The following is a 7,478-nucleotide window of genomic DNA, read 5'->3' on the forward strand; positions in this document are numbered from 1 at the left end:
GGTGACTAAACCTCCAGGAGCCTGGTGATAGGGCAATCAGTTCAGACAGGCGCTGTCCTAGTGGTATGTGTGCACAAGGGCCCTGAATGTTGGAGGGAAAGAGAGAGAGAGGGAGAGGGAGAGAGAGAGAGAGATGGGTTAATGTGTTGATGTTTGGCCAGGAGGTGATACAGTGTTCCAGCCTACTGTATTCTAAAAAGTGACTGCCACACCTTTTATGAGGAATTGATAGGAGAGGTTCACCCTTATTAATCACAGTAATAGCAATAAAGAGGCAGTTAAGTTTTCCCAAGGGTGCATGTGAGATTCTTGGCTCTAGCAAAGCTACGCTGGTTGATGGAGTTGATGGTAGGGAGCAGGAGCTTTGCATCTGGGTTAAGGTTTATTTTCGTGTTCAGAGAGATAATAACAGGGCAACAGTTGTCCAGTTTTGTCAGCTCAGAGACGTCACCCTAAGGCTTATTAGAGGGTGAGCTCAGCATCCAAGGGGTTGTGACTTGCATCTTCCTGATTCAAGGGTTTGGTGAGCAGCTACTGTCCCCTAACCTCTCTGCTAAAGGGTTGTCCTCACTAGCTAATTTCTCCTTACCCTAGAAACCAAGGGAAAAGTCCATTTCTGGATTGTGGCTCACACACTCTTTCCTAAAAATGAGTGACCAAAACATGTCAATGAACTAAAATCAGGATGGAAAACACTGTTGATGAGATGGGTTTTGGCATTTTAAACACCAGCTCAAATCTGCCCATTATCAGGGCCATTGCAATGGTCTTCTGGGAGTGGGACAGTTTGGTTCATGGGAGAGGCAGTAGACATGGGCACAGAAAACCAGAAAGCCTAGTCCTGCTACTTCTTACATGTGGGATTTGGGGAAATTATTTCTCATGTCTGTTAGATATCCTACTGGAAACACAAGGGCCCTATTTAAGGTAGAGACTGCCTTTTCCTATCCCACATGCTTCCCTCCAGGGCACAGGGCACAGGGCACAGGGCACAGGGCACAGGGCACAGGGCATAGGGCACAGGGCACACAGTTTAGGCCCAGGGCTATTCATTGATCTTCCCTTTCATTTCTCCAATTACAGTGAACTTTAGGGTTATGATAAATATTCAGCTCTTCCCGTCTGGGCAAAAAGTAGCATTATATTTCTCTGCCCATTAGGTGTGAACATGTGACTATTACATGGGTCCGTAAAATGTGAGCATGACTGGCACTTCCCAGTGGAGACCCTGAAGTTGCTAGTTGGAGCGCGCATCAGCCTATTCTCCTTCCCTCATGGTAATGAGGAAGCCATTGTTCCAAACGGTGGCTGTCCCTCAGCCTGCAGCCCTGAGGGGAGATGTGGTGATGCACCCCGAGCCTCCATCCTTCCCAGGAAGGTCATGTAGTGTGAGCAAGAGATGAACCTCTGTTATGCTAAACCACTGAGACTTTGCGCTGTTGTATTTTTTTTATTAACACAGTATAACCTGGCCCATCCTGTCTGATATACCATCTCCCTTAGCCTTACCCCAATTTCTCTTCTTTTGACTTTCTCTTTTCCCTGGTACCCCGCACCCGCAAGGGGTAGCCTGAAGCTGGGCAGAAAACCTCTAGAATGCCAACCTCTAAGGGCATAAGAAACTGTTGGAGGATGGGCTCCTGATACTCTCAATAGTAATGTGTATTGACTTCAAAACCAGGGAATTCCCTCTGCTCTTCTGATGGATGAACTTAAAGGTGTCAAAAAATATTTTTGGCCAAACCAAGGCTTGGACTTTGGTTCTATAGGTGGTGAGTCGTTACTTTCTCAAAATTTCCTTCTGATATCCACACAGATGGTAGCACCACACAGGTGCTATAGAAATATGCAGAATATTTAAAAAATTAGGAGGAATAACTGTAGTAAATTTGAATTGCTATGACCCCCTGTAGGATTTCTGATTTGTTTTTCACATGTTACCTCATTAATATAATCTAAGTTATTATAACCTTCAAACATTCCTTATCTGATCAGTGTCTGAGGAGGCTAGTTTTTTTATGGATATGGAGCAGCTAAAGCTGATTTTGTCTTATTTACTCTACTTGTTGAGAGTTGGGAATAAAAATTTCCTCAGGATCTCTGAAATGGACATCTGAGAGATCCATTGAAAGCAAACGTCCTCATGGAATTAGCTCACATTTCATACATTCTACCCTTCTCAGCTCCAAACATACCTGCCCGCCTGTCTGCTGAGAATCTCTAAGAGACTTTCCACGAAGAGAAGGAGGGAGGGAAAGGACTCTGCATCCAGGCCGAGAAGAACAGAGCTGTACAACTGTGTTCCTCAGTCATGGATAACCTGGGCTTTTCTTTAATTAATAGACTTGGCTAACGCCATGTTGTTATCTAACAGTGTGTCTGAGAAACAAGAACACTTGTTTTTCTCATTACATGACAGGGCCCAGATGTGCTCAAATCAACAGTAAGTCGGAATCCAAATCCCCAAAGAGAGCTCATGGTTTAGTTTAAAACCTAGTGAACAGGGAGGAACCAAGAAACAAAATTTAAATGTTCCACCCACTTTGCTTGGTTGGAGATTGGGGGCAGGGCTGGATGGACAAAAGGAATTTAGAGTCACTTCTGTGCCTAGAAGTTGAGGCATAGAGAGTCCAGCCTGTAGGATGCTACAGCTGTTTCTAGCTAAGGGTTTTGGGCAAGTATGGATTCTAGAAATATTTTTCACAGCAAACAAAGTGCCACACATGAATTGTGTAATTTCCAGTGAACTGGCTTATTTTGTAGCAGCAATTGGATGATGGAAATTATCCACTCCCTTCGCAATTTGGATGCTGGATATGAAGATTAAAATTATAATTTTTTTAAAGAATAGATTTTTATTTATTTATTTTTTAATCCTCACCTGAGGATATTTTTTCCATTACTTTTCAGAGAATGGAAGGGAGAGAGGGGGGTGGAGAGAGAAACATCGATGTGAGAGACACATTGGTTGCCTCCCACACGTGCCCCAACCTAGGCGAGAATAGAGCCTGTAACCGGGGTACATGCCCTTGGCCAGAATCAAACACAGGGCCCTTCAGTCTGCAGGCCGATGCTCTAACAACCGAGCCAAACTGGCCAGGGCAAAGTTGTAATTTTTCAACTGAAAGAATCCCTGGAGAGAGTAATGTAGTAGCCAATTTATAGATGTGAGGGTTTAAATAGCCATGACCTAAGAGAATTATAGCAATGCTGACACATTGAAAGACTCAGCATGGTGAACACACTAAGTACAGAGATTATTCAGTGATGCAGGAAAATCATAATGTTGTATGAATACTGATGAGTGCAACAAGCTTTGGCAAACTGGAGGCTTTTTCAAAGTGGAGTGCTTGCTATTTAGGAAAAACTAAGGAGGTGGGACAAAGTGAATGATTCCCTAGCTTTCAAAATGATAAACAGGCTCATCTACCTCAGGCGGAGAAGGGGAAAGGACTGGGATTGGGCCCAGGAGACATTAGACTGTGCCCCAGATTTGCCACCTTCAGCTGTGTTACATTAAGCAGATAACTCAACTTCTCTGAGCCCCAGTTTCCAGATCGGTGAAACTATTACAGAGGGTTGTTTTGGCAAACAAACAATATAATTCATTGCAAAACTGTGCACTTTTTTAAAATATCAGAAATGTGAGAAGTTGTAATATGATCGTCATTGTTGTTGCTCTGAACTTCCTACTTTTGATGGGTGTGCAATCAATGCCTGAGTGAACCCAATCTAAGGTGAGTCTTTCCCCAAAAGATGGATGTATGGGCCTGTGTACGTGGAGAATGTAAATGAGCTGTTCTGTTCTCAGGTTAGCGTCTCATCCCTGTGCAGGGGCCCTGTTAATCTTCCCTATTTTTCCAATGTTAGTATATGTGCTGCCCAAGTGAGCGCTCTCCTAGTCTCATTCAGATGGTTAATTTTATTTGCTAACTTCATTGGGCTAAGGCATGGCCAAATAGCTGGCAAGACATTTTTTCTGAGTGTGTTTGTGAGGGTGTCTCCAGAAGCTGTTAGCATTTGAGCCAGTAGACTGAGTGAAGAAAACACCTTCACCAATGTGGGTGAGTATCACCCAGTCTGCTGAGGACCTGAATGGAATAAAAAAGTGAAAGAAGGGCAAATTTGCCTTCTTTGCTGGGATATCCATCTTCTCCTGCCCTTGCACATTGGTTTCTCTGGTTCTCAAGTCTTTGAACTCAGACTGAACAATACCACCGGCTTTGCTAGTTCTCCAGGTTGCAGTTGGCAGTTGGTGGGGATTCTTGGCGTCCATAATTGTGTGGGACAATTCCTGTAACAAACCTTTATTTGTGTATCTCGATATATCCCATTGGTTCTGTTTCTCTAGAGAATGTGGACATACATCATGTTACTGATGACCAAGAAAGATTAGAATATAGTTAAGTAGCTAAAGACAAATATTTTACTTTAGAAATAACACTGCACCAACATTTAGCTCTAACCATGAGCACAGCTAATAAGTTATCCTAAAATGCAACTTTCACAGTGATTCTTGAAACTAAAGAACAGTGTAGAGAAACCTTGAGCTTCTTCTAAGGGACAGTATTTCCCTTCTTTGTATTTCTCTTGGTAACTTCAATGGACCTCAGAGCCAGTTCTGTGGTTATCCTGAGGGTGTGGCTACTTGCTTTAGAGAAAGAGCCTGGGCTGCCAACCTGACCCCTCCCTGCTTCTTTGTTACACTCTACTTGGTAGGGAAATTGGGTAGTTCAGAACTTAAAACAGTTACCAGCGTGTCTTGTTGCCCTAGAAACTTCTGGCATGGATCTCTTTAGGACATCACATAATTACTTCCTCTCTCGCTTCAAATTAGATGCAGCCTCCTCATTTAAACAAGCTCCTCAGGGGGGAGGTGGAAGAGGGTAAGGGGGAATAAATGGTAATCGAAAGAGACTTGACTTGGGGTGACAACCACACAATGCCATATACAGATGATGTATTATAGAGTTGTATACCTGAAGCCGGTATAATTTTATTAGCCAATGTCACCCCAACAAATTCAATAAAATAAATAAACAAGCTCATCAGAAAGTTAAACAATGGGCACCAGATGACAGCATTGTAACATGGCTGAAATTCTTTGGGACACTTTAAAAATAATTCGAGTCAATGCCCCATGCAGAGACAATTTATTTTTCCCAGAGCAATTAAAGCCTAACTGAATAAATCACACCTCCACAGAGAAAATACTTTCTCAAATGACCTGTAAAAGTATCTTCCCTCTGCATGTCGTAGTGCATTGCTACTGTTCCCAAGACTGGACTTGCAGGGTTTTGGTGAGAGTTGGTGTGAGTTCTGTCATTTGTTCCTTTCCCCAACATTTGTCTACCCTCACCTCTCATGTTCTAAAAGGTCTGAGTAAGGTTTGTTACTCCAATGTAGCCCCAACTCCCTATAAATTATATTTATGACAACCCTTTCCCCACTGTAGGGCCTCTTTTTAGTTTTCAAGCAGGTTCAGCTCACAGCTCGAGCTTGCTGCCTAGACTGGACTTTTTCTTCGTCTATTGTATACAGGGCCAGTACTTATAGTTTCTGGATTGGAAGGCCTTTTTCCTACAGGTTTTGAATACATAAAAAAGCTGTTTATTTAAATTATTGTTTTTCTTTCTTGAGTTTCTAATATCTCAGTTCCAAATCTCAATTGATAGTTTCCTGTTCACATACTAATTCTGGAAGACTTTCACCTACTTCTGAGGTTTTTTTTTGGCTGCTCTGAACAGACTCACACACATTTACATTTGTTGCTGATTTTTTTTTTCACTGTGATTGAACCTGTGTTTTGTGTCTCTCTAATCTACAATTATCGTTCAGTGTTTATCTACTGTTCACTGAGTCACCTTGAAAACACATGGTTCAGGGGTCCACAGAGACTGTGGCAAGCTATAGAAATTTCTAGGTCAGTTCTGCTTCAGGTCTTTCTTGAACCGGAATTTAGGCATTCAAAATATGCAAAGAAAAATGTAATATGGAACTGCATTTTTATTCTTTCTTTACAGCCAGTTCTAGCATTAAAAATCCCAAATTCAGTAACTACTACACAATTGTAATCTGTTATTTTAAGACAGAAAAGTAGAATATAAATTTCAGAGCTATTGTTCCTTAGTTGCTTCAAAGGACTGGGTGAGTTTGTAACAATCCCGGAGACATTGTGGCTGTGGAAAAGGTGTTTGTAATTTTGTTGTGGAACTATGAGAAGTCTTAGGATCACATGCAAATATTTAACTAGAAAGCCATGGCAAGTGAAGGCCAGTGGGGGGCTGCTGAATCATTGGGATAATATTGCATCCCGGATCTCCTTGACTGACAGTATGGCTTCTCAAAATAGCACCTTTCCCAGAGCTCCTTCCTGTGTGACCTTGGAAATCTCAGAAGCACTATGAACACAGAGACCACGTGTCCCTTTGTTGCATTCATCAAGTACTATTACTGCAGGTGGTGTTGAATGGGCCAAAAATTTCAGTATTATGATCACCTGGGCACAGCCACACAAACAACACTGAAGTTAGGGCTTTTGCAGGAAGGTTCTACCTAGTAGTTTTGGGGGTTTGGTAGGGAAAACATATTAAAAGTCAAGCAAACTAAATTTAGCATTTATTTTAGCTGTTCATGATTGTAGATGACCTCAACGACGGGTGTTTCAGAGAAGGAAGATCATGAAATAAGAGATCCTTGAAGGTGAGATGTGATTGCTAATGAATGGGCCCTACTGCCAAGATGGAGATATTAGTCTATCCCAAACAGAGCATGTTTGATGCAGAGCTAAGTAAGGTCATTAGCCGCTAGAATGGTAATTAAGAAACTGTTATTAAGTCTGTTATCTCAGAATGAATCAAAAGTCGTATCAATTGCACTAATAAAGTGCTTTATGACTGCCTGAGGTTCTATCCCTGGGACAACCAATTCATTCCTGGCTTAGAAAGAACTTGGTCCAGTCACCTCTGAGAAATGGGTTCTGTAATGACTGTCTTCTCAAGGCTGGAAAACATGAACATTTACATAACTGATAGAGGAGAAACCTGAAAAGCTAGCTAAAAAGTCATGGCCTGGACTGATTTGAAGAAAACTAGAAGTGTTATTATTAAAGCAAAAATGTAGGATGCTTTTAGTAAAAGGAAATGTGTTGACTGCTTCTGAGAGATTGAGTGAAAATGTGGTTTTAAAATGTCAATAAGATTGGGCAACATGGAGTTTTCTGGTGATTTTCACTAGAACATTTTTGTTTAAATGATAAAGGCAGAAACCGGATGATATGGGATGAGATGTCAATGGGAAGTGGGTAACTAAAGGAAACTAGAACATTTATATTGGGCTATGAAGGGAATCAGAGAAATGAAGTGGTGGGTGAAAAAAGAGAGTTATTTTTAACTCTCAAATGGAAAATAATAAGCTAGTTTGTATGCTGATGAAAATAATATAGGAGAGGAAAGAGATTGGTAATGCAAGAGAATGGA

The 7,478-nt window shown here is 41.6% G+C and overlaps 1 non-coding gene across 1 annotated transcript; it reads right to left on the reverse strand.

Moving 5' to 3' along the window:
* Positions 1-3,789: 3,789 nt before the first annotated feature.
* Positions 3,790-3,894, reverse strand: LOC148091502 (U6 spliceosomal RNA). Its single transcript, XR_015715656.1, has one exon. It is a non-coding gene; the product is annotated as a U6 spliceosomal RNA (small nuclear RNA).
* Between the last annotated feature and the right edge of the window lie 3,584 nt (positions 3,895-7,478).

This window comes from Miniopterus natalensis, chromosome 14, assembly GCF_054644295.1.
Source record: "Miniopterus natalensis isolate mMinNat1 chromosome 14, mMinNat1.hap1, whole genome shotgun sequence".
NCBI lineage: Eukaryota > Metazoa > Chordata > Mammalia > Chiroptera > Miniopteridae > Miniopterus > Miniopterus natalensis.